Source organism: Panulirus ornatus, chromosome 19 (assembly GCF_036320965.1).
Source record: "Panulirus ornatus isolate Po-2019 chromosome 19, ASM3632096v1, whole genome shotgun sequence".
Classification (NCBI taxonomy): Eukaryota; Metazoa; Arthropoda; class Malacostraca; order Decapoda; family Palinuridae; genus Panulirus; species Panulirus ornatus.
The window spans coordinates 46387709-46408286 of NC_092242.1; the positions used below are offsets into that span (position 1 = coordinate 46387709).

General features: G+C 41.6%; 1 protein-coding gene across 1 annotated transcript in view; it reads right to left on the minus strand.

Annotated features, from left to right (window-relative positions):
* The window catches only part of LOC139755483 (2-oxoadipate dehydrogenase complex component E1-like), a 526829-nt gene that overhangs the window by 470089 nt on the left and 36162 nt on the right, over positions 1–20578 (minus strand). Inside the window, exon 2 of the mRNA XM_071673821.1 lies at positions 843–960. The gene's annotated coding sequence lies outside the window, so the exon portion shown is untranslated. The remainder of the gene's footprint in view (positions 1–842; positions 961–20578) is intronic.

Below are 20578 nucleotides of genomic sequence, written 5' to 3' on the forward strand. Positions count from 1 at the left end.
TATACACATGTATGTAATTCATGTGTGGCGGGGTGGCGATGGGAGTGAATACAGGCAGACAGTATGAATTTTGTGCATGTGTATATATGTATATGTCTGTGTGTGTATATATATGTATATGTTGAGATGTATAGGTATGTATATTTGCATGTGTGGATGAGTATGTATATACACGTGTATGTGGGAGGGTTGGGCCATTCTTTCGCAGGAGACATCAACAAAGCAAAATAAATAAATAAATAAATAAATAATAATAATAATGATAATAATAATAACTACAACTACTACTACTACTACTAATAATAATAATAATAATAATAATAATAATACTAATAATGATAATTATAATATATTGATTCAATCTCCAAAATCCTAAGTTACACAAGAGTGTAAGTTACTTAATTGGAGTTTGATAAAATAATTAATATGAACCCAGATTTGAGGCAGGTGTTGATGACCTCCTACTTTATATATAATGAAGAATCTCAATAAAACTCCTCATTGAGTGTTAAACTTTGTCAAGTCTTTACACCTCACCAATATAGTAAACATTCCACAAAAGATAATCCTAAAGAAATTTTCCAATTATACTCCTGTAGTACCATTAAGTTACTGACATTTTTCTCTACTTCATTAACAATGTATTTCTGCTTAGAGCTTTCTAGATTACCTTATCTTAAGCTTTTATTACAGGGTTAGAAGAAACAGACAAAACATCAGCAGCTTATGGAAAACAGATTACTACAAACTCATTTACACAGATGAATTCAATTATCTGACATGGCCTTGGTCCTACAGTGTATGGATCCCCATGGTGTAAAGTACTGAAATTTTAGCCTCACCTTGTGTTTGGCTGCAAAGGATTAATATCAGCTTTAAGATGTCCAAATTCACGGTAAGCACTGATGAATCGAAAGACATTACACTCTGCTGCTCTCCTCTCAATGACATCTTCTGGCACTGTAACATTCAAAACTTTCAAATAATCAGAAACATTGATAATATGTAGAATGCAAATCACTATCTGAAAATGTAGGTTCTGAAAACTGAAAGACTTTTCTCTCCAAGGCAGTCCAGTGAGCATGAGAAACATGCTATTGGATACATTGAGATTAATCAGGACTATGACCTTCTAATTCTTATTTCTAGTGAGGAAGCACAGGTCTCCATCATTCATCACCAAACAATCAACCATAGTTGCAGCATCTCTCTCATAAAGCCATAATGATATCTACCCTCTTGGTCCCAGCTAAAATGAGCTTGCAGACTACAGCTGTCAACCCAAAAGTGGCCAGAGTGTGTGTGCTAAGTAAATAATAATAAGGAAAAATAGGGGAGAAGGCACAGCAGGGAAAGGAAAACTTGAAGGACACTGCATTGGAGAGAAAAGTTTTTTCAACATTGAAAACCTCTATGTTTCTCTCCTGTCAGGTCTACCCCTAAAACTTTATATCATCCTCACATGAAGGAAGAGGGTTTGAGAAAAACTTCTTAAATAACCTTACAGCCTAAAAGTGAAAAAAACCAGAGGAATCTTTTGGGCAAAGCATCTCTGCTTCCCTAAGTACATCTCATTCCTCACCAACTCCCCTCAAGTCATAGACTCTCACATTTTGCCATTCTACAATCAATCCCTGGGGATAGGGTATAGGGGAGAAAGAATACTTCCCATGCATTCCTCACGTGTCGTGTAGGGGGAAGTACATTTGAGGAAAGGAACCTGGATATTTTGGCTCTGAGTGAAACAAAGCTCAAGGGTAAAGAAGAAGAGTGGTTTGGGAATGTCTTGGGAGTAAAGTCAGGGGTTGGTCAGAGGACAAGAGCAAGGGAAAGAGTAGCAATACTCCTAAAACAGGAGTGGTGGGAGTATGTGACAGAGCGTAAGAGAGTAAACTCTAGATTGATAAAACTGAGATTGGTAAAACTGAAAGTGGATGGAGAGAGATGGGTGATTATTGGTGCATATACACCTGGGCATGAGAAGAAAGATCATTACAGGTAAGTGTTTTGGGAGCAGCTGAGTGAGTGTGTTAGTAGTTTAGATGCATGAGACTGGGTCATAGTGATGGGTGAATTGAATGCAAAGGTGAGTAATGTGGTAGTTGAGGGAATAATTGGTGTACATGGGGTGCTTAGTGTTGTAAATGGAAATGGTGAAGAGCTTGTAGATTTGTGTGCTGAAAAAGGACTGGTGATTGGGAATACTTGGTTTAAAAAGAGAGATATACATAAGTATACGTATGTGAGTAGGAGAGATGGCCAGAGAGCATTATTGAATTACGTGTTAATTGATAGGCATGCAAAAGAGAGACTTTTGGATGTTAATGTGCTGAGAGATGCAACTGGAAGGATGTCTGATCAATATCCTTTGGAGGCGAAGGTAAAGATTTGTAAAGGTTTTCAGAAAAGAAGAGAGAATGTTGGGGTGAAGAGAGTAGTGAGAGTAAGTGAGCTTCGGAAGGAGACTTGTGTAAGGAAGTACCAGAAGAGACTGAGTGCAGAATGGAAAAAGGTGAGAACAAAGAACGTAAGGGGAGTGGGGAAGGAATGGGATGTATTTAGGGAAGCAGTGATGGCTTGCACAAAAGATGCTTGTGGCATAAGAAGCGTGGGAGATGGGCAGATTAGAAAGGGAAGTGAGTGGTGGGATGAAGAGGTAAGATCATTAGTGAAAGAGAAGAGAGAGGAATTTGGACAATTTTTCCAGGGAAATAGTGCAAATGACAGGGAGATGTATAAAAGAAATAGGCAGGAGGTCAAAAGAAAGGTGCAAGAGGTGAAAAAGAGGGCAAATGAGAGTTGGGGTGAGTGATTATCATTAAATTTTAGGGAGGATAAAGAGATGTTTTGGAAGGAGGTAAATAAAGTGCGTAAGACAAGAGAACAAATGGGAACATCAGTGAAGGGGGCTAATGGGAGGTGATAACAAGTAGTGGAGATGTGAGAAGGAGATGGAGTGAGTATCTTGAAGGCTTGTTGAATGTGTTAGATGACAGAGTGGTAGATATAGGGTGTTTTGGACGAGGTGGTGTGTGAAATGAGAGGGTTAGAAAGAATGATTTGGTAAACAGAGAAGAGGTAGTGAAAGCTTTGCAGAAGATGAAAGCTGGCAAGGCAGTGGGTTTGGATGTTTTTGCAGTTGAAGTTATTAAAAAAGGTGATGACTGTGTTATTGACTGGTTGGTATGGATATTTAATGTATGTATGACTCATGGTGAGGTGCCTGAGGATTGGAGGAATGCTTGCATAGTGCCATTGTACAAAGGCAAAGGGGATAAAGGTGAGCGCTCAAATTGCAGAGGTATAAGTTTGTTGAGTATTCCTGGGAAATTACATACGAGGGTATTGATTGAGAGGGTGAAAGCATGTACAGAGCATCAGATTGGGGAAGAGCAGTGTGGTTTCAGAAGTGGTAGAGGATGTGTGGATCAGGTGTTTCCTTTGAAGAATGTTGGTTTGCGGAAGGGGTGCGTGATGTCTCCATAGTTGTTTAATTTGCTCATGGATGGGTTAGTTAGGGAGGTGAATGCAAGAGTTTTGGAGAGAGGGGCAAGTATGCAGTCTGTTGTGGATGAGAGGGCTTGGAAAGTGAGTCAGTTTTTGTTCGCTGATGTTACAGCGCTGGTGGCTGATTCGGGTGAGAAACTACTGAAGCTGGTGACTGAGTTTGGTAAAGTGTGTGAAAGAAGAAAGCTGAGAGTAAATGTTAATAAGAGTAAGGTTATTAGGTACAGTAGGGCTGAGGGACAAGTCAATTGGGAGGTAAGTCTGAATGGAGAAAAACTGGAGGAATTGAAGTGTTTTAGATATCTGGGAGTGGATTTGGCAGCGGATGGAACCATGGAAGTGGAAGTGAGTCACAGGGTGGGGGAGGGGGCAAAAGTTCTAGGAGCATTGAAAAATGTGTGGAAGGCGAGAACATTATCTCAGAAAGCAAAAATGAGTATGTTTGAAGGAATAGTGTTCCAACAATGTTATATGGCTGTGAGGCGTGGGCTATAGATAGAGTTCTGCAGAGGAGGGTGGATGTGTTGGAAATGAGATGTTTGAGGACAATATGTTGTGTGAGGTGGTTTGATCGAGTAAGTAATGAAAGGGTAATAGAGATGTGTGGTAGTAAAAAGAGTGTGGTTAAGAAAGCAGAAGAGGGTGTTTTGAAATGGTTTGGTCACATGGAGAGAATGAGTGAGGAACGATTGACAAAGAGTATATATGTGTCAAAGGTGGAGGGAACAAGGAGAAGTGGGAGACCAAGAGGTGGAAAGATGGAGTCAAAAAGATTATGAGCCATCGGGGCCTGAACATGCAGGAGGGTGAAAGGCGTGCAAGGAATAGAGTGAACTGGAACGATGTGGTATACCGGGGTCAATGTGCTGTCAATGGATTGATTCAGGGCATGTGAAGCGTCTGGGGTAAACCATAGAAAGTTTTGTGGGGCCTGGATGTGGAAAGGGAGCTGTGGTTTCGGTGCATTATACACGACACCTAGAGACTAGGTGTGAACGAATGTGGCCTTTGTTGTCTTTTCCTAGTGCTACCTCATGCGCATGTGGGCGAAGGGGGTTGTCATTTCATGTGAGGCGGGGTGGCGACGGGAATGAATAAAGGCAGCAAGTATGGATCATGTACATGTGTATATATGTATATGTCTGTGTATGTATATCTATGTATACGTTGGAATGTATACGTATGTATATGTCGTGTGTGGACGTGTATGTATATACATGTGTATGTGGGTGGGTTGGGCCATTCTTTCGTCTGTTTCCTTGCACTACCTCATTAATGTGGGAGACAACGACAAAGTATAATAAAAAAAATAATACACTCAATCTCTCCTGATACTTCCTCGCACAAGTCTCCTTTCCAAGCTCATTTACTCTCACCACTCTTCTCCCCAACATTCTCTCTTCGTTTCTGAAAACCTCTGCAAATCTTCACCTTCGCCTTTACAAGATAATGATCAGACATACCTCCAGCTGCCCCTGTCAACACATCAACATCCAAAAGCATCTTTTACATGCTATCAATTAACAAGTAATCCAATGATACCCTTTGACCATCTCTCCTACTCATATGCATACACCTATGTATATCTCTCTTTTTTTAAAGTAAGTTATTCCCAATCACCAGTCTTTTTTCAGCACATAATTCCACAAGCTCTTCACCATTTCCATACACAACACTGAACACCCCATGTACACTGTTTATACCCTCAACTACCACATTTCTCACCTTTCCATTCAAATCACCCATCACTGCAACCCAGTCTCGTGCATCAAAGCTGCAAACACACTCACTCAGCTGCTCCGAAAACACTTGCATCATGATCTTTCTTCTCATGACCAAGTGCATAGGCACCAATAATCATCCATCTCTCTCCATCCATTTTCAGTTTTACCCATATCAATCTAGAGTTTACGTTCTTACACTATCACACACTCCCGTAACTACTGCTTCAGGAGTAGTGCCACTCCTTCCTCTTACTAACCCTTAACTTTACTCCTAAGACTTTCCAAGCCACTTTACCCTTGAGCTTCATTTCTCTCAGAGCCAAAACAACCAGGTTCCTTTCCACAAACATAATACCTATCTCTCCTTTTTTCTCATCCTGGTTACATCCAGACACATTTACACCCCCTAATCTGAGCCTTCATGTTGGATGATCGGTACCCACGTAACTCTTTCATCTGTTTCCCATTTTAGAAATCAAAAATACTTATATCACTTAATTTATCATCATACTTGATTGCCATTTAAAGTGCCAACGAGGTTGCCAGGAAACACACGAAGAATGATCAGTCTAATCATATACACACAAACACACACTACATATATATATATATATATATACATATATATATATATATATATATATATATATATATATATATATATATATATATATATATATATATATATATGTGGTTTCAGAAGTGGTAGAGGATGTGTGGATCAGGTGTTTGCTTTGAAGAATGTATGTGAGAAATACTTAGAAAAGCAAATGGATTTGTATGTAGCATTTATGGATCTGGAGAAGGCATATGATAGAGTTGATAGAGATGCTCTATGGAAGGTATTAAGAATATATGGTGTGGGAGGAAAGTTGTTAGAAGCAGTGAAAAGTTTTTATCGAGGATGTAAGGCATGTGTACGTAGGAAGAGAGGAAAGTGATTGGTTCTCAGTGAATGTAGGTTTGCGGCAGGGGTGTGTGATGTCTCCATGGTTGTTTAATTTGTTTGTGGATGGGGTTGTTAGGGAGGTAAATGCAAGAGTTTTGGAAAGAGGGGCAAGTATGAAGTCTATTGGGGATGAGAGAGCTTGGGAAGTGAGTCAGTTGTTGTTCGCTGATGATACAGCGCTGGTGGCTGATTCATGTGAGAAACTGCAGAAGCTGGTGACTGAGTTTGGTAAAGTGTGTGGAAGAAGAAAGTTAAGAGTAAATGTGAATAAGAGCAAGGTTATTAGGTACAGTAGGGTTGAGGGTCAAGTCAATTGGGAGGTGAGTTTGAATGGAGAAAAACTGGAGGAAGTGAAGTGTTTTAGATATCTGGGAGTGGATCTGGCAGCGGATGGAACCATGGATGCGGAAGTGGATCATAGGGTGGGGGAGGGGGCGAAAATTCTGGGGGCCTTGAAGAATGTGTGGAAGTCGAGAACATTATCTCGGAAAGCAAAAATGGGTATGTTTGAAGGAATAGTGGTTCCAACAATGTTGTATGGTTGCGAGGCGTGGGCTATGGATAGAGTTGTGCGCAGGAGGATGAATGTGCTGGAAATGAGATGTTTGAGGACAATGTGTGGTGTGAGGTGGTTTGATCGAGTGAGTAACGTAAGGGTAAGAAAGATGTGTGGAAATAAAAAGAGTGTGGTTGAGAGAGCAAAAGAGGGTGTTTTGAAGTGGTTTGGGCACATGGAGAGAATGAGTGAGGAAAGATTGACCAAGAGGATATATGTGTCGGAGGTGGAGGGAACGAGGAGAAGAGGGAGACCAAATTGGAGGTGGAAAGATGGAGTGAAAAAGATTTTGTGTGATTGGGGCCTGAACATGCAGGAGGGTGAAAGGAGGGCAAGGAATAGAGTGAATTGGAGCGATGTGGTATACCGGGGTTGACGTGCTGTCAGTGGATTGAATCAAGGCATGTGAAGCGTCTGGGGTAAACCATGGAAACCTGTGTAGGTATGTATATTTGCGTGTGTGGACGTATGTACATACATGTGTATGGGGGGGGGTTGGGCCATTTCTTTCGTCTGTTTCCTTGCGCTACCTCACAAACGCGGGAGACAGCGACAAAGTAAAATAAAAATGAAAATATATATATATATATATATATATATATATATATATATATATATATATATATATATATTTTTTTTTTTATACTTTGTCGCTGTCTCCCGCGTTTGCGAGGTAGCGCAAGGAAACAGACGAAAGAAATGGCCCAACCCCCCCCCCATACACATGTATATATATATATATATATATATATATATATATATATCCCTGGGGATACGGGATTAAGAATACTTCCCACGTATTCCCTGCGTGTCGTAGAATGCGACTAAAAGGGGAGGGACCGGGGGGCTGGAAATCCTCCCCTCTCGTTTTTTTTTTTTTAATTTTCCAAAAGAAGGAACAGAGGGGGCCAAGTGAGGATATTCCAAAAAAGGCCCAGTCCTCTGTTCTTAACACTACCTTGCTAACGCGGGAAATGGCGAATAGTTTAAAAGAAAAGAAAATATATATATATATATATATGTATATATATATATATATATATATATATATATATATATATATATATATATATATATATATATATATATATTTTATTTTTTCATTATACTTTGTCGCTGTCTCCCGCGTTTGCGAGGTAGCGCAAGGAAACAGACGAAAGAAATGGCCCAACCCCCCCCCATACACATGTATATACATACGTCCACACACGCAAATATACATACCTACACAGCTTTCCATGGTTTACCCCAGACGCTTCACATGGCTTGCTTCAATCCACTGACAGCACGTCAACCCTGGTATACCACATCGCTCCAATTCACTCTATTCCTTGCCCTCCTTTCACCCTCCTGCATGTTCAGGCCCCGATCACACAAAATCTTTTTCACTCCATCTTTCCACCTCCAATTTGGTCTCCCTCTTCTCCTTGTTCCCTCCACCTCCGACACATATATCCTCTTGGTCAATCTTTCCTCACTCATCCTCTCCATGTGCCCAAACCACTTCAAAACACCCTCTTCTGCTCTCTCAACCACGCTCTTTTTATTTCCACACATCTCTCTTACCCTTACGTTACTCACTCGATCAAACCACCTCACACCACACATTGTCCTCAAACATCTCATTTCCAGCACATCCATCCTCCTGCGCACAACTCTATCCATAGCCCACGCCTCGCAACCATACAACATTGTTGGAACTACTATTCCTTCAAACATACCCATTTTTGCTTTCAGAGATAATGTTCTCGACTTCCACGCATTCTTCAAGGCTCCCAGGATTTTTGCCCCCTCCCCCACCATATGATTCACTTCCGCTTCCATGGTTCAATCCGCTGCCAAATCCACTCTCAGATATCTAAAACACTTTACTTCCTCCAGTTTTTCTCCATTCAAACTTACCTCCCAAATGACTTGACCCTCAACCCTACTGTACCTAATAAACTTGCTCTTCTTCACATTTACTCTTAACTTTCTTCTTTCACACACTTTACCAAACTCAGTCACCAGCTTCTGCAGTTTCTCACATGAATCAGCCACCAGTGCTGTATCACCAGCGAACAACAAATGACTCACTTCCCAAGCTCTCTCATCCACAACAGACTGCAGACTCGCCCCTCCCTCCAAAACTCTCACATTCACCTCCCCAACAACCCCATCCACAAACAAACCAATCAACCATGGAGACATCACACACCCCCGCCGCAAACCTACATTCACCAAGAACCAATCACTCTCCTCTCCTCCTACACGTACACATGCCTCACACCCCCGACAAAAACCCCTCACTGCCCCCAACAACTTGCCTCCCACACCACATACTCCCAACACCTTCCAAAGAGCACCCCCATCAACTCTATCATATGCCCTCTCCAGATCCACAAATGCTACATACAAACCCATCTGCCCCCCCAAGCACCTCTCACACACATTCTTCAAAGCAAACACCTGATCCACGCATCCTCTACCACCTCCGAAACCACACTGATCCTCCCCAATCTGATGCTCTGTATATGCCTTCACCCTCTCAATCAACACCCTCCCATATAATTTACCAGGAATACTCAACAAACTTATACCTCTGTAATTTGAGCACTCACTCTTATCCCCTTTGCCTTTGTACAATGGCACTATGCAAGCATTCCGCCAATCCTCAAGCACCTCACCATGAATCATACATACATTAAATAACCTTACCAACCAGTCAACAATACAGTCACCCCCTTTTTAATAAATTCCACTGCAATACCATCCATGCCTGCTGCCTTGCCGGCTTTCATCTTCTGCAAAGCTTTTACTACTTCTTCTCTGTTTACCAAATCATTTTCCCTAACCCTCTCACTTTGCACACCGCCTCAAACAAAACACCCTATATCTGCCGCTCTATCTTCAAACACATTCAACAAACCTTCAAAATACTCACTCCATCTCCTTCTCACATCACCACTACTTGTTATCACCTCCCCATTAGCCCCCTTCACTGAAGTTCCCATTTGCTCCCTTGTCTTACACACTTTATTTACCTCCTTCCAAAACATCTTTTTATTCTCCCTAAAATTTAATGATACTCTCTCATCCAACTCTCATTTGCCCTCTTTTTCACCTCATGCACCTTTCTCTTGACCTCCTGCCTCTTTCTTTTATACATCTCCTACTCATTTGCATTTTTTCCCTGCAAGAATTGTCCACATGCCTCTCTCTTCTCTTTCACTAATAATCTTACTTCTTCATCCCACCACTCACTACCCTTTCTAATCAACCCACCTCCCACACTTCTCATGCCACAAGCATCTTTTGCGCAAGCCATCACTACTTTCCTAAATACATCCCATTCCTCCCCCACTCCCTAAAGAAACATATATATATATATATATATATATATATATATGCCCCTACAGAATCAAGAACCATTGCAACACAAACCTCGCCAGGTGGTAGAGTGACCCGCAGTGTATCGACACAGGCTTCCCCAGAACTTTTTTAAAGGGGAAGTAAATGTTTTTAGTTGTGTTACTGGAGTGATAGTTTTCATACATGGTGCTTTGACAAGAAAATAGTGAAACTGGAAAAGAATGTAGCTTAGACATTGAAGCTTATTCTTTCATTGAAATGTGAACAAATGGAGCATTTTTTTCAAAGTGATAGAGATGGAAAGCAAAAAGGTGTTCTTTATGAATGTACTGGAAAACTTGAGGTCCAGCTAAACTTTTGGTCTGTCAAGACTTTATTATGGTGGATGACCAACTACCTACCCTCATGTATCCAATATATGGTTGTACTTTGTGTAGTGAAGACAACTGAGAAACATCATAAGCCAATATTCTATTTTCATGACAAGAGAAGAAGTGGACCAAGCAGTATGATACAAAGGTTAAATTGATGAAAATACTATTGATGTTTGTGTAAATAAATTATACATCTCCCTTTTCCACAGCCAGAGGTTGAACCATTAGGTGACATTCATTTTTCATTTCCAGCTACAAGTTTCAGTTTTCTAAATTATTTCTTACATTTTTCACATATTATATATATATATATATATATATATATATATATATATATATATATATATATATATATATATATTTTTTAATTTTCCAAAAGAAGGAACAGAGGGGGCCAGGTGAGGATATTCCGAAAAAGGCCCAGTCCTCTGTTCTTAACGCTACCTCGCTAATGCGGGAAATGGCGAATAGTTTGAAAAAAAAAAATATATATATATATATATATATATATATATATATATATGTGAGGATATTCCAAAAAAGGCCCAGTCCTCTGTTCTCAACGCTACCTTGCCTTGATTCAATCCACTGACAGCACGTCAACCCCAGTATACCACATCGCTCCAATTCACTCTATTCTTTGCCCTCCTTTCACCCTCCTGCATGTTCAGGCCCTGATCACACAAAATCTTTTTCACTCCATCTTTCCACCTCCAATTTGGTCTCCCTCTTCTCCTCGTTCCCTCCACCTCCGACACATATATCCTCTTGGTCAATCTTTCCTCACTCATTCTCTCCATGTGACCAAACCATTTCAAAACACCCTCTTCTGCTCTCTCAACCACGCTCTTTTTATTTCCACCCATCTCTCTTACCCTTACGTTACTTACTCAATCAAACCACCTCACACCACACATTGTCCTCAAACATCTCATTTCCAGCACATCCATCCTCCTGCACACAACTCTATCCATAGTCCACGCCTCGCAACCATACAACATTGTTGGAACCACTATTCCTTCAAACATACCAATTTTTGCTTTCCGAGATAATGTTCTCGACTTCCACACATTCTTCAAGGCTCCCAGAATTTTCGCCCCCTCCCCCACCCTATGATCCACTTCCGCTTCCATGGTTCCATCCGCTGCCAGATCCACTCCCAGATATCTAAAACACCTCACTTCCTCCAGTTTTTCTCCATTCAAACTCACCTCCCAATTGAATTGACCCTCAACCCTACTGTACCTAATAACCTTGCTCTTATTCACATTTACTCTTAACTTTCTTCTTTCACACACTTTACCAAACTCAGTCACCAGCTTCTGCAGTTTCTCACATGAATCAGCCACCAGCGCTGTATCATCAGCAAACAACAACTGACTCACTTCCCAAGCTCTCTCATCCCCAACAGACTTCATACTTGCCCCTCTTTCCAAAACTCTTGCATTCACCTCCCTAACAACCCCATCCATAAACAAATCAAACAACCATGGAGACATCACACACCCCTGCCGCAAACCTACATTCACTGAGAACCAATCACTTTCCTCTCTTCCTACACGTACACATGCCTTACATCCTCGATAAAAACTTTTCACTGCTTCTAACAACTTGCCTCCCACGCCATATATTCTTAATACCTTCCACAGAGCATCTCTATCAACTCTATCATATGCCTTCTCCAGATCCATAAATGCTACATACAAATCCATATATATATATATATATATATATATATATATATATATATATATATATATATATATATATATATATATATTTTTTTTTTTTGCTTTGTCGCTGTCTCCCGCGATGGAAATGAATAAAGTCAGACAGTGTGAATTGTGTGCATGGGTATATATGTATGTGTCTGTGTGTGTATATATATGTGTACATTGAGATGTATAGGTATGTATATTTACGTGTGGACGAGTATGTATATACATGTGTATGGGGGTGGGTTGGGCCATTTCTTTCGTCTGTTTCCTTGCGCTAACTCGCAAACGCGGGAGACAGCGACAAAGCAAAATAATAAAAAAATAATATATACATATATACATATATATATATATATATATATATATATATATATATATATATATATATATATAAGGGTAAAGGGGAAGAGTGGTTTGGGAATGTCTTGAGAGTAAAGTCAGGGGTTAGTGAGAGGACAAGAGCAAGGGAAGGAGTAGCACTACTCCTGAAACAGGAGTTGTGGAAGTATGTGATAGAATGTAAGAAAGTAAATTCTCGATTAATATGGGTAAAACTGAAAGTTGATGGAGAGAGATGGGTGATTATTGGTGCATATGCACCTGGGCATGAGAAGAAAGATCATGAGAGGCAAGTGTTTTGGGAGCAGCTGAATGAGTGTGTTAGTGGTTTTGATGCAGGAGACCGGGTTATAGTGTTGGGTGATTTGAATGCAAAGGTGAGTAATGTGGCAGTTGAGGGAATAATTGGTATACATGGGGTGTTCAGTGTTGTAAATGGAAATGGTGAAGAGCTTGTAGATTGATGTGCTGAAAAAGGACTGATGATTGGGAATACCTGGTTTAAAAAGCGAGATATACATAAGTATACTTATGTAAGTAGGAGAGATGGCCAGAGAGCGTTATTGGATTACGTGTTAATTGACAGGCGTGCGAAAGAGAGACTTTTGGATGTTAATGTGCTGAGAGGTGCAACTGGAGGGAAGTCTGATCATTATCTTGTGGAGGCTAAGGTGAAGATTTGTATGGGTTTTCAGAAAAGAAGAGTGAATGTTGGGGTGAAGAGGGTGGTGAGAGTAAGTGAGCTTGGGAAGGAGACTTGTGTGAGGAAGTACCAGGAGAGACTGAGTACAGAATGGAAAAAGGTGAGAACAATGGAAGTAAGGGGAGTGGGGGAGGAATGGGATGTATTTAGGGAATCAGTGATGGATTGCGCAAAAGATGCTTGTGGCATGAGAAGAGTGGGAGGTGGGTTGATTAGAAAGGGTAGTGAGTGGTGGGATGAAGAAGTAAGAGTATTAGTGAAAGAGAAGAGAGAGGCATTTGGATGATTTTTGCAGGGAAAAAATGAAATTGAGTGGGAGACGTATAAAAAGAAAGAGACAGGAGGTCAAGAGAAAGGTGCAAGAGGTGAAAATAAGGGCAAATGAGAGTTGGGGTGAGAGAGTATCATTAAATTTTAGGGAGAATAAAAAGATGTTCTGGACTAGAGGGGACGGGAGCGGGGGGGCCAGAAATCCTCCCCTCCTTGTATTTTAACTTTCAAAAATGGGAAACAGAAGAAGGAGTCACGCGGGGAGTGCTCATCCTCCTCGTAGGCTCAGATTGGGGTGTCTAAATGTGTGTGGATGTAACCAAGATGTGAAAAAAAGGAGAGATAGGTAGTATGCATGAGGAAAGGAACCTAGATGTTCTGGCCCTGAAAGAAACAAAGCTCAAGGGTAAAGGGGAAGAGTGGTTTGGGAATGTCTTGGGAATAAAGTCAGGGGTTAGTGAGAGGACATGAGCAAGGGAAGAAGTAGCACTACTCCTGAAGCAGGATGTTGGGAGTATGTAATAGAATGTAAGAAAGTAAATTCTAGATTAATATGGGTAAAACTGAAAGTTGATGGAGAGAGAGATGGGTGATTATTGGTGCATATGCACCTTAGCATAAGAAAGATCATGAGATGCAAGTGTTTTGGGAGCAGCTGAATGAGTGTGTTAGTGGTTTTGATGCACAAGACCGGGTTATAGTGATGGGTGATTTGAATGCAAATGTGAGTAATGTGGCAGTTGGGGGAATAATTGGTATACATGGGGTGTTCAGTGTTGTAAATGGAAATGGTGAAGAGCTTGTAGATTTATGTGCTGAAAAAGGACTGGTGATTAGGAATACCTGGTTTAAAAAGCGAGATATACATAAGTATTATCCCTGGGGATAGGGGAGAAAGAATACTTCCCACGTATTCCCTGCGTGTCGTAGAAGGCGACTAAAAGGGAAGGGAGCGGGGGGCTGGAAATCCTCCCCTCTCGTTTTTTTTTTTTTTTTTTTTTTTTTTTTTTTTTTTCCCCAAAAGAAGGAACAGAGAAGGGGGCCAGGTGAGGATATTCCCTCAAAGGCCCAGTCCTCTGTTCTTAGTGCTACCTCGCTAATGCGGGAAATGGCGAATAGTATGAGAAAAAAAAAAAAAAAAATACATAAGTATACGTATATAAGTAGGAGAGATGGCCAGAGAGTGGTATTGGATTACGTGTCAATTGACAGGCGCGCGAAAGAGAGACTTTTGGATGTTAATGTGCTGAGAGGTGCAACTGGAGGGATGTCTGATCATTATCTTGTGGAGGCGAAGGTGAAGATTTCTAAAGGTTTTCAGAAGAGAAGAGAGAATGTTGGGGTGGAGAGGGTGGTGAGAGTAAGTGAGCTTGGGAAGGAGACTTGTGTGAGGAAGTACCAGGAGAGACTGAGTACAGAATGGAAAAAGGTGAGAACAAAGGAGGTAAGGGGGGTGGGGGAGGAATGGGACATATTTAGGGAAGCAGTGATGGCTTGTGCAAAAGATGCTTGTGGCATGAGAAGCGTGGGAGATGGGTTGATTAGAAAGGGTAGTGAGTGGTGGGATGAAGAAGTAAGATTATTTGTGAAAGAGAAGAGAGAGGCACTTGCACGATTTTTGCAGGGAAAAAATACAAATGAGTGGGAGAGGTATAAAAGAAAGAGGCAGGAGGTCAAGAGAAAGGTGCAAGAGGTGAAAAAGAGGGCAAATGAGAGTTGGGGTGAGAGTTGGGGTATCATTAAATTTTAGGGAGAATAAAAAGATGCTCTGCAAGGAGGTAAATAAAGTGCGTAAGACAAGGGAGCAAATGGGAGCTTCAGTGAAGGGCGCTAATGGGGAGGTGATAACAAGTAGTGGTGATGTGAGAAGGAGATGGAGTGAGTATTTTGAAGGTTTGTTGAATGTGTTTGATGATAGAGTGGCAGATGTGGGGTGTCTTGGTCGAGGTGGTGTGCAAAGTGAGAGGGTTAGGGAAAATGATTTGGTAAATATAGAAGAGGTAGTAAAAGCTTTACGGAAGATGAAAGCCGGCAAAGCAGCAGGTTTGGATGGCTTTGCAGTGGAATTTATTAAAAAAGGGGGTGACTGTCTTGTTCACTGGTTGGTAAGGTTATTTAATGTATGTATGATTCATGGTGAGGTGCCTGAGGATTGGCGGAATGCTTGCACAGTGCCATTGTACAAAGGCAAAGGGGATAAGAGTGAGTGCTCAAATTACAGAGGTATAAGTTTGTTGAGTATTCCTGGTAAATTATATGGGAGGGTGTTGACTGAGAGGGTGAAGGCATGTACAGAGCATCAGATTGGGGAGGATCCGTGTGGTTTCGGAGGTGGTAGAGGATGCGTGGATCAGGTGTTTGTTTTGAAGAATGTGTGTGAGAGGTGCTTAGGGGGGCAGATGGGTTTGTATGTGGCGTTTGGAGAGAGGGGCAAGTATGCAGTTTGTTGTGGATGAGAGAGCTTGGGAAGTGAGTTAGTTGTTGTTCGCTGATGATACAGCGCTGGTGGCTGATTCATGTGAGAAACTGCAGAAGCTGGTGATTGAGTTTGGTAAAGTGTGTGAAAGAAGAAAGTTAAGAGTAAATGTGAATAAGAGCAAGGTTATCAGGTACAGTAAGCTTGAGCGTCAAGTCAATTGGGAGGTAAGTTTGAATGGAGAAAAAATGAAGGAAGTAAAGTGTTTTAGATATCTGGGAGTGGATCTGGCAGCAGATGGAACCATGGAAGCAGAAGTGAATCATAGGTGGGGGAGGGGGCGAAAATTCTGGGAGCCTTGAAGAACGTTTGGAAGTCGAGAACATTATCTCGTAACGCAAAAATGGGTATGTTTGAAGGAATAGTGGTTCCAACAATGTTGTATGGTTGCGAGGCGTGGGCTATGGATAGAGTTCTGCGCAGGAGGGTGGATGTGCTGGAAATGAGATGTATGAGGACAATATGTGGTGTGAGGTGGTTTGATCGAGTAAGTAATAATAGGGTAAGAGAGATGTGTAGAAATAAAAAGAGTGTGGTTGAGAGAGCAGAAGAAGGTGTTTTGAAATGGTTTGGTCACATGGAGAGAATGAGTGAGGAAAGATTGACCAAGAGGACATATGTGTCAGAGGTGGAGGGAACAAGGAGAAGTGGGAGACGAAATTGGAGGTGGAAAGATGGAGTGAAAAAGATTTTGAGTGATCGTAGCCTGAACATACAGGAGGGTGAAAGGCGTGCAAGGAATAGAGTGAAGTGGAACGATGTGGTATACCGGGGCCGACGTGCTGTCAATGGATTGAACCAGGGCATGTAAAGCGTCTGGGGTAAACCATGGAAATTTCTGCGGGGCCTGGATGTGAAAAGGGATCTGTGGTTTCGTCGCATTACTACATGACAGCTAGAGACTGAGTGTGAACGAATGTGGCCTTTGTTGTCTTTTCCTAGCGCTACCTCATGCACATTTGGGGGGAGGAGGTTGTTATTTCATGAGTGGCGTTGTGGCGATGGGAATGAATAAAGGCAGACAGTATCAATTACGTTTTTTTTTTAATATTTTGCTTTGTCGCTGTCTCCCGCATTAGCGAGGTAGCGCAAGGAAACAGACGAAAGAATAGCCCAACCCATTCACACACACATGTATATACATACACGTCCACACACGCAAATATACATACCTATACATCTCAACGTATACATATATATACACACACAGACATATACAAATATATACATGTACATAATTCATACTGTCTGCCTTTGTTCATTCCCATTGCCACCCCGCCACACATGCAATAACAACCCCCTCCCCCTCATGTGTGCGAGGTAGCACTAGGAAAAGACAACAAAGGCCACATTCGTTCACACTCAGTCTCTAGCTGTCATGTAATTATGCACCAAAACCACAGCTCCTTTTCCACATCCAGGCCCCACACAACTTTCCATGGTTCACCCCAGACGCTTCACATGCCCTGGTTCAATCCATTGACAGCACATCGACCCGGTATATCACATCGTACCAATTCACTCTATTCCTTGCACGTCTTTCACCCTCATGCATGTTTAGGTCCCGATCACTCAAAATCTTTTTCACTCCATCTTTCCACCTCCAACTTGGTCTCCCACTTCTCCTCGTTCCCTCCAACTCTGACACATATATCCTCTTGGTCAATCTTTCCTCACTCATTCTCTCCATGTGACCAAACCATTTCAAAACACCCTCTTCTGCTCTCTCGACCACACTCTTTTTATTACCAAACATTTCTCTTACCCTTACATTGCTTACTTGATCAAACCACCTCACCCCACATATTGTCCTCAAACATCTCATTTCCAGCACATCCACCCTCCTCCGGACGACTCTATCCATAGCCCACGCCTTGCAACCATACAACATTGTTGGAACCACTATTCCTTCAAACATACCCATTTTTGCTTTCCGAGATAATGTTTTCAATTTCCACACATTCTTTAACGCTCCCAGAATTTTCACATCCTCCCCCACCCTATGATTCACTTTCGCTTCCATGGTTCCATGCACTGCCAAATCCACATCCACTCCCAGATATCTAAAACACTTTACTTCCTCCAGTTTTTCTCTATTCAAACTTACCTCCAAATTGACTCGACCCTCAACCCTACTGTACCTAATAACCTTGCTTTTATTGACATTTACTCTCAGCTTTCTTCTTTCACATACTATACCAAAGTCAGTCACCAGCTTCTGTAGTTTTTCACATGAATCAGCCAACAGCGATGTATCATCAGTGAACAACAATTGACTCAATTCCCAAGCTCTCTCATCCACAACAGACTGCATACTTGCCCCTCTTTCCAAAACTCTTGCATTCACCTCCCTAACAACCCCATCCATAAATAAATTAAACAACTATGGAGACATCACACACCCCTGCCGCAAACCAACATTCACTGAGAACCAATCACTTTCCTCTCTTCCTACACGTACACATGCCTTACATCCTCGATAAAAACTTTTCACTGCTTCTAACAACTTGCCTCCCACACCATATATTCTTAATACCTTCCACAAAGCATCTCTATCAACTCTATCTTACGCCTTCTACAGATCCATAAATGCTACACACAAATCCATTTGCTTTTCTAAGTATTTCTCACATACATTCTTCAAAGCAAACACCTGATCCACACATCCTCTACCATTTCTGAAACCGCATTGCTCTTTCCCAATCTGATGCTATGTACGTGCACTTCACCCTCGCAATCAATACCCTCCCATATAATTTACCAGGAATTCTCAACAAACTTATACCTCTGTAATTTGAGCACTCACTTTTATCCCCTTTGCCTTTGTACACTGGCACTATGCAAGCATTCTGCCAATCCTCAGGCACCTCACCATGAATCATACATACATTAAATAACCTTAACAACCAGTGAACGATGCAGTCACCCCCTTTTTTAATAAATTCCACTGCAATACCATCCAAGCCCGCTGCCATGCCGGCTTTCATATTCCGCAAAGCTTTTACTATCTCTTCTCTGTTTACCAAATCATTTTCCCAAACCCTTTCACTCTGCACACCACCTCAACCAAAACACCCTATATCTGCCACTCTATCATCAAACACATTGAACAAACCTTCAAAATACTCACTCCATCTCCCTCTCACATCAACATTACTTGTTATCACCTCCCCATTAGACCCCTTTACTGAAGTTCCCATTTATTCCCTCGTCTTACGCATTTTATTTACCTCCTTCCAAAACATCTTTTTATTCTCCCTAAAATTTAATGATACTCTCTCACCCCAACTCTCATTTGCCCTCTTTTTCACCTCTTGCATCTTTCTCTTGACCTCTTGTCTCTTTCTTTTATACATATCCCACTCATTTGCATTATTTCCAGCAAAAATCATCCAAATGCCTCTCTCTTCTCTTTCACTAACAATCTTACTTCTTCATCCCACCACTCACTACTCTTTCTAATCTGACCACCTGACACGCTTCTCATGCCACAAGCATCTTTTGCGCAAGCCATCACTGCTTCCCTAAATATATCCCATTTCTTCCCCACTCCACTTACCTCCTTTGTTCTCACCTTTTTCCATTCTGTACTCAGTCTCTCCTGGTACTTCCTCACACAAGTCTCCTTCCCAAGCTCACTTACTCTCAACACTCTTTTCACCCAAACATTCTCTCTTCTTTTCTGAAAAAGTCTACAAATCTTCACCTTCGCCTCCACAAGATAATGATCAGACATCCCTCCAGTTGCACCTCTCAGCACATTAACATCCAAAAGTTTCTCTTTCGCGCGCCTATCAATTAATACGTAATCCAATAACGCCCTCTGGCCATCTCTCCTACTTACATACGTATACTTATGTATATCTCGCTTTTTAAACCAGGTATTCCCAATCATCAGTCCTTTTTCAGCACATTAATCTACAAGCTTTTCACCATTTCCATTAAAAACACTGAACACTCCATGTACACCAATTATTCCCCCAACTGCCACATTACTCACCTTTGCATTCAAATCACCCATCACTATAACCCGGTTCGTGCATCAAAACTACTAACACAGTCACTCAGCTGCTCCCAAAACACTTGCCTCTCATGATCTTTCTTCTCATGCCCAGGTGCATATGCACCAATAATCACCCATCTCTCTCCATCAACTTTCAGTTTTACCCATATCAATCTAGAGTTTACTTTCTTACACTCTATGAAATACTCCCATCACTCCTGTTTCAGGAGTGGTGCTACTCCTTCCCTTGCTCTTGTCCTCTCATTAACCCCTGACTTTACTCCCAAGACATTCCCAAACCACTCTTCCCCTTTACCCTTTAGCTTCGTTTCACTCAGAGCCAAAACATCCAGGTTCCTTTCCTCAAACACACTACCTATTTCTCATTTTTTCTCATCTTGGTTACATCTACACACATTTAGACACCCCAGTCTGAGCCTTTGAGGAGGATGAGCACTCCCTGCGTGACTCCTTCTTCTGTTTCCCCTTTTAGAAAGTTAAAGTACAAGGAGGGGAGGGTTTGCAGCCCGCCGGTCCCGTCCGCTTAAGTCACCTTCTTCGACACATGAGGAATGCGTGGAAAGTATTCTTTCTCCCCTATCTCACAT